Raw genomic sequence first — 13966 nt, forward strand, 5'->3', positions numbered from 1 at the left:
ATAAATTATAAAATATAATTTTTATATACAATATATAAATTATTAATATTTTATATTATATAAATACAAAAATTACCATACCTATTAATCCAGTATCAACCCACCAACCTTTTTTGCTGTCAGCATCATTCTTTAACTAATCCACAAATTAAATTTCTGCACTGACTTAAATTCAAAACAATCTGAAATTGACTGGCGTCTGTTTGAATGGTAACCACATTTATTGCTCAATCAAGACTTGTCTTTCCTTCAATTCTCAGTTGCCAGCTACAGCTAGATTAGTGAGAAACTCCCTACATTCCAATTTCCAGCCGCCCCCAAATCTTTTACAACAAAGCACAAATTTCTCAAATGTTGACATGACGACATAGCCCCAAATTCAACCATTATTAATCATTACATTTAACAAAAATTATTTTTATAAATAATAATTTAACAAATTTTAAAGGGTGTTTTAAAATATTTATCACCAAAATTCATAGTAAAATTATTGGTTATGGTATAATTTTTAAAGCACTTGATTTCTTCATTGATTTTTGCATGAAAACAATGTGGAAATATATGACTCAGACCACCGACTGCTTTTTTCTTTTCTAGTGTGTACTGTGGTTTTCACAATATGGACACAAACTAAGAGACAAAACAAGAATAAAGAAAATTTGTTATAAATATGAAATTCCGAAATTGGATACATAAGCAGAAAGGGACCACATTGAGAAATTGACTACACCATAAAAGTCAAAACTACCATCTCTTTTATTTTTTAATAATTTGTTTTTTGGTCTTCTCTTAATTATTGATAATTCTTCACTTAAACAAGGGACACCTTTACTCGGCAAGTGGGATACAACTAAATGCAAATAATTTTGTAAGTGGGATTGATTTTGCTCCAATAAATCTATATATATATATATATATATATATAAATATATATTTTAATACCGTTAGGGATACATCGATTCAATGCATTTAAAATTTTATTTTTAAAATATTTTTTAAAAGAAATCAAATCCAAGCTAACAAAGAAAGAAACTTCTCCCTTTTTTATCAACCAGATAATTCCTTGTGTTACCATGATCTTTCCATGTTTGCATATTCATGTTTTCTTGCAAAACCTATTAGAGAATTTTAAAATAAAATATAAAAAATAATTCCATATTTTAAAAAAATAATAAAGATAAATAATTAAATTTATTTAAAGTAGACTTATAAATTTATTCAAAATGAACAGTTTCAACTATTTAAAAACATATAATTTTTGTCTATTCAAAATAAACAGTCATATTTGTAAGAAATGACACTTATCTGTTTATAAAAAAACTCCTCTAATTTTTCAAAAACATATAAAAATAATTTTTAAAACTCTCCCATTTTTCCTAAACTCCATATTTTTTTTATAAAAGTTCAATGATCTTGTGATACGCCAGTGATTGCTCAGTGGATTGATTTCGTCAGTGTAAAACGCAGTCAGTCATTAGATTTTATTGTATCATCAAAATTTATTACCTATAATCCTTTTGTACATTTACTAAGTAAATAATACAGTGAAGGCAAATAAGACATTAAATAAAGTGGCACCATTACACGCCTTAAAGTCTTTCTTTAAAATTTTGGATTTACCAAAAATAATAATTTCAGTTTTTCAATGTTTAGTTCAATAATGACTATGAAGCAACACTTAGGAAATTAGCTTCTAGTTTTGTCAAATTGAATCATTTTGATGGGGACAATTTTTAAATATAGCAAAAGAAGATGCATTTTCTACTTTCAACATTAAAGGTCGTATATGTTTTGACTATTCCTAGGCCAGAAGAAAATGAAACAGAAGAATATGTTGCTACAACAAGAAAGAGGTAAAAATGGGATCATGCAGACTATATGTGTAAAGGCTATATATTGAACGACTTATCTGATAGCCTATTTAATCCTTACCAAAATGAGACTACTACAAATGAGTTATGGGATAAATTGGAGACCAGGTATATGATCGAGAATGCAACAAGTAAGAAATTTCTCGTTATTCATTTCAATAATTATCATATGGTTAATGGACATTCAGTGATTGAACAACTATGTGAAATTAAAAGAATGCTTAATTTATTAAACAATATAATATATGTATGGATAAAACAATTATTATGTCCTCTATAATAGACAAACTTCATCTATCATGGAAGGACTTTAAAAAAAGTTTGAAACATAAAAAAGAGGAAATAACTCTTGAGACTTTAGCTAATCATCTTTGAATTCAAGAGAAATACAAAAAGTAAGAACAAAATTTCAGTTCTGGTGATGTCAAAGTTCATATTTTGGAGGAAAGATAGACTACAAAGCTTGACAAAAAAAAGTTCAAGTTCAAGCAGATTGCTAATGGACCTCACTTCAAAAAGAATAAAAAAGGCTCATGTTATCATTGTGGTAAGCTATGACATTTTAAGAAAAAATATCGATTGTTATAGAAGAAAAATGATTCATCATAAGGGAATACTTCTAAAAAAAATTTTGCTATGATTTTCGAGATCAATATACTTGAAAATGAAAAATCTTGGTAGGTTGATTTTGGGGCAATAAAACATGTGTGCAAAGACAAAAACTTATTCACAACATTTAAATCAATTGGATATGGCAGTGTTTTCTATATGAAAATTTCTTCTATAGCAACAAGCAAAGGTAAATAGACTGTTGACCTTAAATTCACTTTTGGAAAAACTCTAATTGTGAATGATATTTATTATGTACCAGAAGTTAGGAAAAACTTAGTGTTTGAAAGTCTATTGAACAAGTTTGGTTTTAAACTTGTATTTAAAGCAGATAAATTTATTCTGTCTAAGAAAAAAAATTTTGTTCGAAAATGGTATATGTATGAGGGAATGTTCAAACTTAATATTATTAATAAAAATAAGAATGTTATTTTTGCTTACATGGTTGAATCTTCATATTTATGGCATTATAGATTAGGTCATTTAAATTATAAAAAATTGTATGATATGAGTAAGTTTTTGTTAATTCTTGAATTTATTCAAGATATTAATAAATATAATACATGCATGTTGACTAAGATTACCAGAAATTTTTTTTTTAAGGTTAAAAAAAAGATAAAATTACTTGAGTTAAAAGAAATATACATAGCACTCCTACATTATCTGAAAAGAAATATTTTATCACATTTATAAAAGATTATACTAGATATTATTATGTTTTATCTATTATATTTAAAAAATGAAGTACTTGATAAGTTTAAAATATATAAATCTAAAATTGAACTTCAGTGTGAATCTTTTATCAAGTATTTAAGGTCGAATTCACCAACATAATTCACCAAATTACTGCTCTTTATACACCGTAACAAAATGGTATAGCTGAAAAAAATAACAGGGTCTTAACAGAAATGGTAAATGCAATATTATCATTTTTTAGTATTGGACAAGGATTTTGGGGTGAAGCTTTATTAACAGCTTGTCATATACTAAATAGAATTCCTAACAAAGAAACAAAAATAACCCCATATAAGCAATAAAAGAAAAAAAAAACCAAATCTTAATTATTTAAAAGTTTAAAGATGTAGAACTATAGTTAAAATTTCAAAATTCAAAATAAAAAAGTTGGGTGAAAGAGGAATATAATGCATATTTGTAATATATATATATAGAACTATAGTTAAAATTTCAAAATTCAAAATAAAAAAGTTGGGTGAAAGAGGAATATAATGCATATTTATAATATATATATATATATATATATATATACAAAATAGTAAAGAGTATAGGTATTACACCAAATGATTCAATTTCAATTAACACTATTATTAAATCAAAAGATGTAATTTTTGATGAAAATATATTTAAATCTATTTTGAGACAACTATAAAAAATTTATCCAATGGAGAAGAAATTTCAAATCCATTAGAACAAACTGAACTTAGTGATGAATCTTATTAAAAAATAAGGACAAGCAAAAGCGTTAGAAACGCAAGAGATTTTGGACCAGATTTCTTTATGTTCTTTTTCGAAGGGACTGGTGAAAGCATAAATAATAAAATTTCTTATTGTTTTAATATGTAGCCTAATCCTGTTACAAATGAAAAGGCAATGAAGTCTCAATATTCTACTTTTTAAAGAGAAGCAATAAATGATAAACTAGACTCAAAAATAGAAAATAACACTTGAATTTTGGTTGACTTTTCACCTGATTCTAATCCAATAAGTTGTAAATGGATTTTCAAAAAGAAAATGAAAGTGGATGAAACTATAGATAAATTTAAAGCAAGGTTAGTAGCCAACGGATTTACACCAAAGTAATGGATAGACTACTATGATACTTATGCTTCAGTAGCTAGAATTGTTATAATTAGGCTTCTAATTTCACTTGTCTCAATTTATAATTTGATTATATATCAAATGGATGTAAAGACAAAATTTTTAAATGGTGAATTAAAATAGTAAGTATATATGAAACAACTAAAAAGATTTATCATTCCAGATCAAAAACATAAGGTTTGTAAGCTTGTAAAATTCTTGTATGGACTTAAGTAAGCACCAAAACAATGACACCAAAAGTTTGATGAAATCGTTCTTACTAATGGTTTTAGAATTAATGAGTCAGATAAGTGCATATATAGGAAATTTGAAAATGACAAAGGAGTCACAATTTGCTTATATGTGAAATATTTGACACTAATTTAGAATAAGTTAAAGAAACAAAGAATTTTTTATCAAATAACTTTTTAATAAAAGATATAGATGTAACAAATGTTATTCTTGGAATTAGAATAATCCAGAATGATAGTGACATAACCTTGTCACAATTGCATTATATTGAAAAAATACTTAAAAAGTTTGATCTTTTCGATTGTATTCCATTATCTACACCCATGGATTTTCAATTGAAATTAGTATCTAATACTGGTAAAACAATCGAATAATTGTTATATGCAAGAGTAATTGATTGTTTGATGTATGCAATGACTTGTACAAGGCTAAATATAGCATTTGCTGTTGGAAAGTTAAGTATGTAGACAAGTAATCCAAGTAACTTACATTGGTAAGTAGTTAAAAGAGTATTTTGATATTTAAAGAAAACAATCAATTATGGATTGTGTTACATTGGACATCCTTAAGTTATAAAAGGATATTTTGGTGCTAGTTGGATTATGAATATGGAAAATCATGTTTCTACAAACACGTGGATCTTTATACTTGATGGGGGTGTCATTTCTTGGGGTTCCAAGAAACAAATATGCATAACATATTTCACCAAGGTAGCCAAGTTTGTTACATTAGCCGCAATAGCTAAAGAAATTGAATGGCTAATAAATTTATTATATAAGGTACCTTTATGGCTTAAACCAATTTCTTCAATTTCTATTCGATGTGATGGTGAAACAACTTTAGCAAAGGCATATAGCAAAGTATATAATGAAAAGTATAGACATATTGGATTAAGACATAGCTATGTTTGACAATTAATTTCAGATAGAGTGATCACTATAAATTATGTGAAGTTAAGTAAAACTTGAAGGATCTTTTAACAAAAAATCTTGCTGAAGATTTGGTGAAAAAGACCTTAATAGGAATGGGGCTCAAGCTCACGAAGTAAAGTCATCCATGATAGAAACTCGACTCAACGCTTGGTATAACATCAAGTATTGAATTCAATAAGACAAAGTGCATATTTGTATATGACTGCTAGTACTATAATAATGTTTAATGCCATTTTAGATAAAGTGTTAGGTACCCATAATGATAAAGAAATATGAGTAATATACTCTTAATAGACCCATAACATAAATATGTTAAAGTGTTATAGTTATGAGAACACTCTTGATAGGAGCTACCTATGTGAGTGTGAAGTGTTACCACTTCTAGGAACTTAAGAGCTTGGCTCTAATAACACTCATGAAAAGATGATGCAAACACATGGTCATAAATGTGTCATCAGATGCCAAGCATTCATTGGGTATTGAAATCATTGTGTGAGACAAGTTAGGTTAACCAAATGGAATAGCTAGTTCGAAGCATAGTTTGGGATGCGATTTTGGTTAACTTTAATTTTTTTTCACTAAATGAAGGTTCAAATTAGAAAATACCTTCATTTATACAATTGATTTTCAAGGTCATCATAAATTTAGATTGTTTTAAAATGGTGTGAGATTGTTAGAGATTGTCAAAATAAAATATAAAAAGTAATCCTACATTCGAAAAAAAATAAAGATAAATAGTTAAGTCTGTTCAAAACAGACAGATAAGTCTGTTTAAAATGAATAGTTTCAACTATTTAAAAATATATAATTTTTGTCTATTCAAAATAAACAGTCATGTTTGTAGAAATGGATACTTATCTATTTATAAAAGGCTCTTCTAGTTTTCTGAAAACATATAGAAATAATTCTTATAACTTTCTCTCTTTCTTCAAACTCCATATTTCTTTTATAAAAGTTTTGTTGCAAAAAATCTTTATAGAAGTTCAGTGATCTTATGATACGTTGGTGCTTGCTCGGTGGATTGATTTCATCAGTGCAAAACAAAGTCAGTCACTAGGCTTCATTATATCCTCAAGATTTATTGCCTATAACACTTTTGTACACCTATTAAGTAAATAATATGATATGGGCAAATAAAACCTTAAGAAAAATGACATTGTTACACGTCTTGGAAACTTTTCTTAAAATTTAATATTTACAAGAAGTAGTAATTCTAATTTTTCAGTGTTTGCTCTAACAAAAACATATGCTTAATATGTAATCTTTAAGAATTTGTTACGTATTGGGGTGTTAATGTAATAAAGCAATCATAGTTGATGAAAAATAGGGTCATGTGAAAAAATGTTTGCTCCACTTATACATTTCACATGGGATGGCAATAATTTTGATAAGTTAACCCAAAATCTTTGTTAATTTCTTAATCAAAATTTTCAAGTAAATGACTAGACGAAATTTAATCATTCATGTAGATTAATAGGCCATCATATAAAATGTTTTCAACTATTGAAATTGAGTTACAAGAATTAGAGTCTCCCCCTGAAATTTATAAATATCAATCCAAATTGCCCTAAACTTTTCTTTCTATGAAAACATTTTCCCCAAGTTTTTTATTATGCTATATGTAAAAGGAATTTTTAAGTTTAAAGGGTATTGTGGCATTTTATCTCATTAGAGGTTATCAGCAGATAGTTAAACTTATTTTGAATTTTTGGACTAACTTGACATATCATACTGACCTAATATGCTCAGTGCCACGTTAGCTCGGCTACATCACATTATGTCTCATGGACCCATCCCCTTTCACCTATAAATAGAAGCACTCAGGTACTATCATTTCATTCCCTTTCTACTAATACTTTTTTACTCTTCTCTCCTTCCAATCTTTTTTATATCGATCTCCGATTTATACATCAGAGTGCAAACGCAGGGAATGTTCTTTATTTTTTCTTCTAACCGCTCTTTTTTCTTTCTTATAATTTCAAAACTACCCCCAGATCGATGCTCGGCATAAACACTATAGATTTACATACAAATCATTAATAACTTTATTTACGAGGTCTGAACACTAGAGAAGAAGCTGAATGGGAAAAGAAACTGCAATTTTACACGAACTCAACCCATAATTTTTTTTCTTATAATCTACAAACTGCTAGAATGTTATTGGTTATCAACTTATCATGAAACAAATATCAAGTTTTTTTATTATGGATTAATTGGATATAAGTAATAATTAAATTTGCTACCATGATAGCAAATGAAAAAGAATTTGCTTATCACATATAGAACGGGAACTAGAAAAAAAATTTTAAGGAAAAAGAGTAGGTAGCTTGTATTAGTCGAGCCGAACCAAAAACTTTATATAAGTGAAGATTATAATTATATTTTACAAAAAAATCATAATCTAGAAATAAAAATATAAGTAATGTAATTTAAATACCAAATTTATTTAATATAACATTTTTAAAAATAATTATATAAATTGATTGAATTAATTTTTGAATTAAAAATTATAATGATTTTGTTTTAACATTCATCCACGACAAAGAAGTGGCTTTGTAATGAGTATTTGGGTCAGAATTTTCAATATGGGCTTAAATTATATACAAAACCTGCTGATCCTAAAATTTAAGCTTCAACTTTGGACCGATTAATTTCAGTTTCTAACTTGGGCCTTGCTGTCAGACAAGTTGGGCTCAGCCTATCTCAGGTCAAAAAGAAGTTTATAACTTGTTCCATTGACGAAAATAGTTTGAGCCCATGACAGAAAAAGCCCATTAAGGGCTTCTTTTTTTTTTTTTTTTTTATCGCTTTGGACATATAAATTTGCCCTATTCTTAAGTTTCCCCGTTGATAAATCTGATTTTAATTTAAATTTTGTGGTTGCAGTTATTCCACATCAAGATTACGTGGCAATTCATAATATCAGAATTTTTTATTTTTGATCAAATCAAAACTTGTTATTTAATTCTATAACAAATAACAAACAGCTCTCTCCCATACCGTAGGACCTTGATATTATTTTGAGATGATTCCATCGGACGAGACTCCATGTTGACAAAACCTAATCAAATTCTAGGATGTGATATTGACTAATGCAAACAAATTATAATAATAACAATAATAATAAGGCACTTGAAAAGTTCATCTTAAGGATATTGTTTTCCACTGTTAGATGCAATTGACTCGTGAAAATGTTATCAGCGTTGTATAATATTTAAATAAAAAAAATTGTATTCTAACTTTTTTTGTAATACATTTGAACAAAAAATCATAAAACGAGAATGAAAGAATAATTTAATCCTTCCATATTGTATGTAAAGTTGTGTTAAAATGAATATTAATGAAAATATTTATAAAGTTCGGAACACTTGCTTATGAAAAACTATCACTTAGATGAAAAATCATAATTTTTGGAATTAAATATTATATCCAATATACAAGATTTTTGAATTTTTAATAAAAGCATTTGAATGCTCGAGTTGTAACATCCGAATGTCACAAGTAAATTTTTTCGTAGAATGAGACATTTGTAAGGCATTTGATTCCTCATCTTGTAATATTCAAACATCTAAAGTAAATTTTTGACAAATTGCTTTTAAATTTGGTCATTAGAATTTTCTTCATATGAGATTTGAATCAATTTGCTTATTTTTCTTTCCTAGTTATTTATGAACATCCGAACATCATTCTTCATAACGAATGTATATTCTGTAGATTATAAAATTTGTTTTCATAAAAATCATTTTAGAACACTTTAAAAAAATTCATTCTTTGATAATATATATACACCACAAATGACAGCCAATAGAGACAACTTAATATGTACAACACAAATGACGGCCAATAGAGACAACTTAAAATTAAAGCATTTTGGATTTACATCAATATTTTCAATCACGACTTTCACACATTTGAAAACTTGATTATCCCTGAAAATCAAGTAAGAACCACCTCTTTTCAATCATATAACTTCTCATGAGATGTCAATTGCTATGGTGCTTATTCGACTCTAATTGGATGAAAAAAAGTGATCGGTACTAGTGGTGGCCTAGCTTTTCAGACAGCCATTGTGATCCATCAATTTAACATCAACATTGGGTTTTGTGCAAAACATACTTAGAACCAAACCATTTTACTGTAGGAGACTTTTTTCTCATAGGATTCATTGAGGGCATGTTTAGTCTAATGAAAATTTTGGCAATTAGAATCAGCAAAAACTTTTTTTTTTTTTTACATGCAGGATGGTTGGGTGTTAAATTTTAATTATTAAATTAATATTTTAATAATTTATCTAACAGATTACACGACTGTTACAAACACTTTAGGAGGATTGTCAAATTTGAGGTCGTGTTTGATCTTGTTAAAAGTAGGATGACCGTATGTTAAAATGTCATTAATGAGATCATTAAGAAAAAAGCAATGTCTGAATTGTCAAGTTTGGAGATTAGCCAATTGAAGTCTGAAACGAAATTACTGCAAGAGTCAAAACTAACAGTGAGGCAACGCACATACGGGATGGGCCCTGTTAGGCTGTTGAAACTCAGACTTACTTTATGAAGTTGGAATCATTTTCCAGCCAATGGTCCAAAGGGGAGTGGAGATCCCGACTGACAACCAACCCGTGATGCGAATCTTTTGGAGCGCACAATGTTCTGTCCTTTCTGTTGGAGAGTGAAAGCAGAGAAAAAAACAAAGTATCTTGAAGATTCCATGAGAGTGTGGCAAGATGTGACGGCCACCAAAATCCATTCCTTTTGACGGGTTTGCCCTCCTTGTTTGGTCATTACCATAGCCTCACGCCTCTTTTAACATTGGCTCCATTTAAACAGGCTTTTGGAAATGCGATCTGCATAGTAACCCATTTTCATGAACTCAAAATTGACCTGCTTTAATTTTAACATATGCAACATATGTTTATGCAAAGCATATTAACCATATGACAAAACTCTCTTTGGTTACACAATAAGAGGGTTGTCACCTCGCAAGCATACCTAAACAGTAGTGAAGTATCTAAACGGAGCGATGAAAATTCTTCTCACTATACATGTAAAGTGATCTTTTAAGTCTTTTTTATTTTAAATTCTTCAAATTTTCCGTAATCTTGGGTTTCATGATTTATGATACTATTATTATAAAAAAGTTGTTGAATATAGAAAGCTGAGGTCGTTCTCCAAGGCATTATGTGGTCTTAAATCGAAGGATGGTTCATGAATGTTCAGTATAAATCGCCATCAAACTTTACACTTGTATCCGTATCAGTTTTTACGTTTGGCTAGCATTATATTTTTTCCCATTTCAATACTTCTAATTTGTTGCATATGTATAATATATATATCCGAATAAATTGCCTCTTTTGGTGTCATGGGTCGCCTCATCACGCCACAGATTGACCTTTGCAGTAAGTTTTAGCCAAAGATTCCGTGTTTTACGAATCTTGAGAAGCTGACAGAGTGGTTAAATTTTAAAATGTCTTTTTCATGTAATTTTCTAGAAATAGCCGTAGACCAACAAATTTTTTTACAAAAAAACCAAGCACGTGGACTTTAAAACAAAACAAACCCAGTGTTCTTGAGGTCCTGATGGTCTTGAACCTTGAGTTGTTGGCCCACGTGAACTCTAAACATCCAAGAAACTTGACTGTGCTTTGAGTCACTCCCTAAATACTCCATTAACTATTACTGCAAAAACAGTTGTGTGCCACCAGGGGACACCAATTTCACGCCACACCCCAATGGTAGCTTCCTAATTATAGGATATATGTGTGGTCGGTTGTAGGTTTAGCTTGGGGAAGGCATTAGTCAATCGGTGATGATGGTTTATTTATATGGCACTTTGAATTTATCTCAAAATGAACAGTTTGGTGACAGTTGAGCAAAGATTTCCGGTTGGGAGCATATGTATGACATTCGAGTTTGTGTATGGGCATGGAAACGTGAATTTATATATTTCAAGAATAATATCTACGATTTTTTTTTCCACTGATCACATTTCAAATAAGACCTTGTTAATTAACATATATTTTTATTACAAATGGTAAATAATATTTTTTTAGCACTAAAATTAAAGTGGCCAATTCCATCCATCCATGCAAAGTAGCTAAAATTCTAGTTTGCAAGGGTAGTGTGCATTCCTATTATATTCCATAAAAGTGGAAAACAAAAAGAAAAAAACAAATGGCTAAAATGGCTTACTCAAAAAGGGCATGTGAAATCCATCTTTCAAACGGGCCTTATATGATTTGTCAATAAATAGGTGGTCACACATTGAATCTTCACAACCTCATAAAAGCTAATTTATTCTAGCATATGTTAGAAAATTTAAAAAATAAAAATAATAAAAAAGAAGAAAATATAACTTTGAAGCGTAAAAAATATTATTAAGGTAATTATGCTTATAAATATAATAAAATTTTAAAAAAATTTTAAATCAAAAATAGTAAAATTGATTTAACAATTACTAGTAAATGTAAATGACTTGTCCCACTTTAATACTTTTTAAGTATATATGTGTAGAAAATCGTGTAATATTGGATGAGTTATTAATAAATTTTTAATATTTAAAATTATCAAAAATTAAAATTTAATAACTAAAATTAAAATTTTAATACTTTATCCGTCGATTGCATGAGTGTCAACCAAAAATCTTGATATCTATGAATCACGTTTAATCAGCAGGATCAATATGAGTGAGAAATCTAAAATGAACACTGAAACATTATCTGTGGCTGACGTGCCGTTCCCGCCTGTTTGCTTCTGGTCTGGGCAGTCAAATGCAAACTTTGATCTGTATTTTTTTTTTTTAAGCAAACGTTTAATTTGAAAAGTTATATGATATAATCTATCAATCTTTTGCAAATCTAACCGATCACCAATCTTTTCTTCATTATCAGATGATGATGATGATGATGATATATATAGCATGATTTTTTTTTTTTCAATAGAAACCCCAGTTCCCGGAGCCGGTGACCCTGGGGACCCGCAGCCTTTTACTTTTCTATTTGTTTATCCGCCGCCTATGTCCAGCTACCCTGAACCCAGCAAGTTGGCTTCAACGTAATTAGAGAACGTGGGGTAAGGTCAAGTTACACCACTTGACAATTATGTTTGAACCTAAAACTGGGGCTTTTTTCTGGTGCTTCTTGTTGGCGGAAAGCTCTATTTTTAAACTCAGAAATCGCAGTCTGCGCCCCCCGCTAAATCCAAATGGCCGGCCTTTTAACTCGGAACAAACCTTTCCCTCTTAAAAATTTCTTAAATTTCTGACAAAGTAGTCTTCTTTATTCAATTTGGACAGGAAAAACAGGTTAGTAGACAAAAGAAACGAAAATTGGAGTAGAAGTAGCAAACTTGCTTAAGCAATGCAAGCAAGCCTTCTCGAACCTGCTACTTGTATATTAATCTCTTATTAGTCTATTAATACATAATTTTATTTAAGTGGTATTTATATTAACTTAATTAAAATTCAAGATTGTAATAAAATTTGATTTTTTTTCCTCTAACAAAAGTTTTATACATGCCAATACGCAACCAACATACATTAAATGGATAGAGGTACGACCCTTTAAATGGTAATATTAAGGACCATAAGAATTTTACTCAAAAGGAAAAAAGAAGAAGCCATAAATTCAAATCAAATCCATTAATAGTAAATTTTGCTAATATTGTGGTGGCGACATTTTATACCAATTATTTTCTAATTACTTCCATATTTGATTTCTGAAAACTATGTATTCTCAGTTCCAACCTTGAGGTGATGCAAACCATACATAAAAAAACAAAAAAACATTAATTAATTAGCCTAACTTTAGGAAAATTAGCACTGCCACATTACTTACAATTTTTATTCATTTCACTTTGGCCATATATATTTTATTAGCCTAAGTTCAATCATCGTAGGCTAAACATTGGGAGGAAGTTGATATCCCTGCAAGAATCTATTCAAAAAGACCATGTTAAAACATGACAAAATCCAAGACCAACTTTGAATAAATATATGATCTCTCACTTTTCTTTTTTGATTAGGTGCTGTTTGCGTAAATTAAATAAAATGTTGTCGTATTTACTCCAAACACAGACAAAGAAAAAATGAATCTTTTCAAAATAAAACAAACAAAAAGAGTATGAAAACATGTTTTTTTAATTAATGTTTGAATCTCTCGTTATACAAATAAAATAACGTGAGAGGCAAGACCGTAAATTCGGAAAAGTCGGGTTGTAAAAAAAACAAAATTTAAGGAAAGAACTGCTTTTATAAAAACGACAGTGTCCCATGCTCTGCCACAAAGCGGTGTAAATGACATTGCCCTTTATGAAAGCAAGTGGCACCAGAGAGAAAAAAAAAAAAGAAAAGAAAAGAAATTACAGAAAAAGAGATAGATTCCTCATACCCTGATTCTACCGAATTTTAAAACTCAGATTTAAATCTAACAGAGAGTGGTTTCAAGTCCGTTAAAGTCTATAAAAGGGTCCATAGCTTTTAGATTTTCAC

Source organism: Durio zibethinus, chromosome 1, assembly GCF_047325235.1.
Source record: "Durio zibethinus cultivar Kanyao isolate XHJ-2024 chromosome 1, ASM4732523v1, whole genome shotgun sequence".
NCBI lineage: Eukaryota > Viridiplantae > Streptophyta > Magnoliopsida > Malvales > Malvaceae > Durio > Durio zibethinus.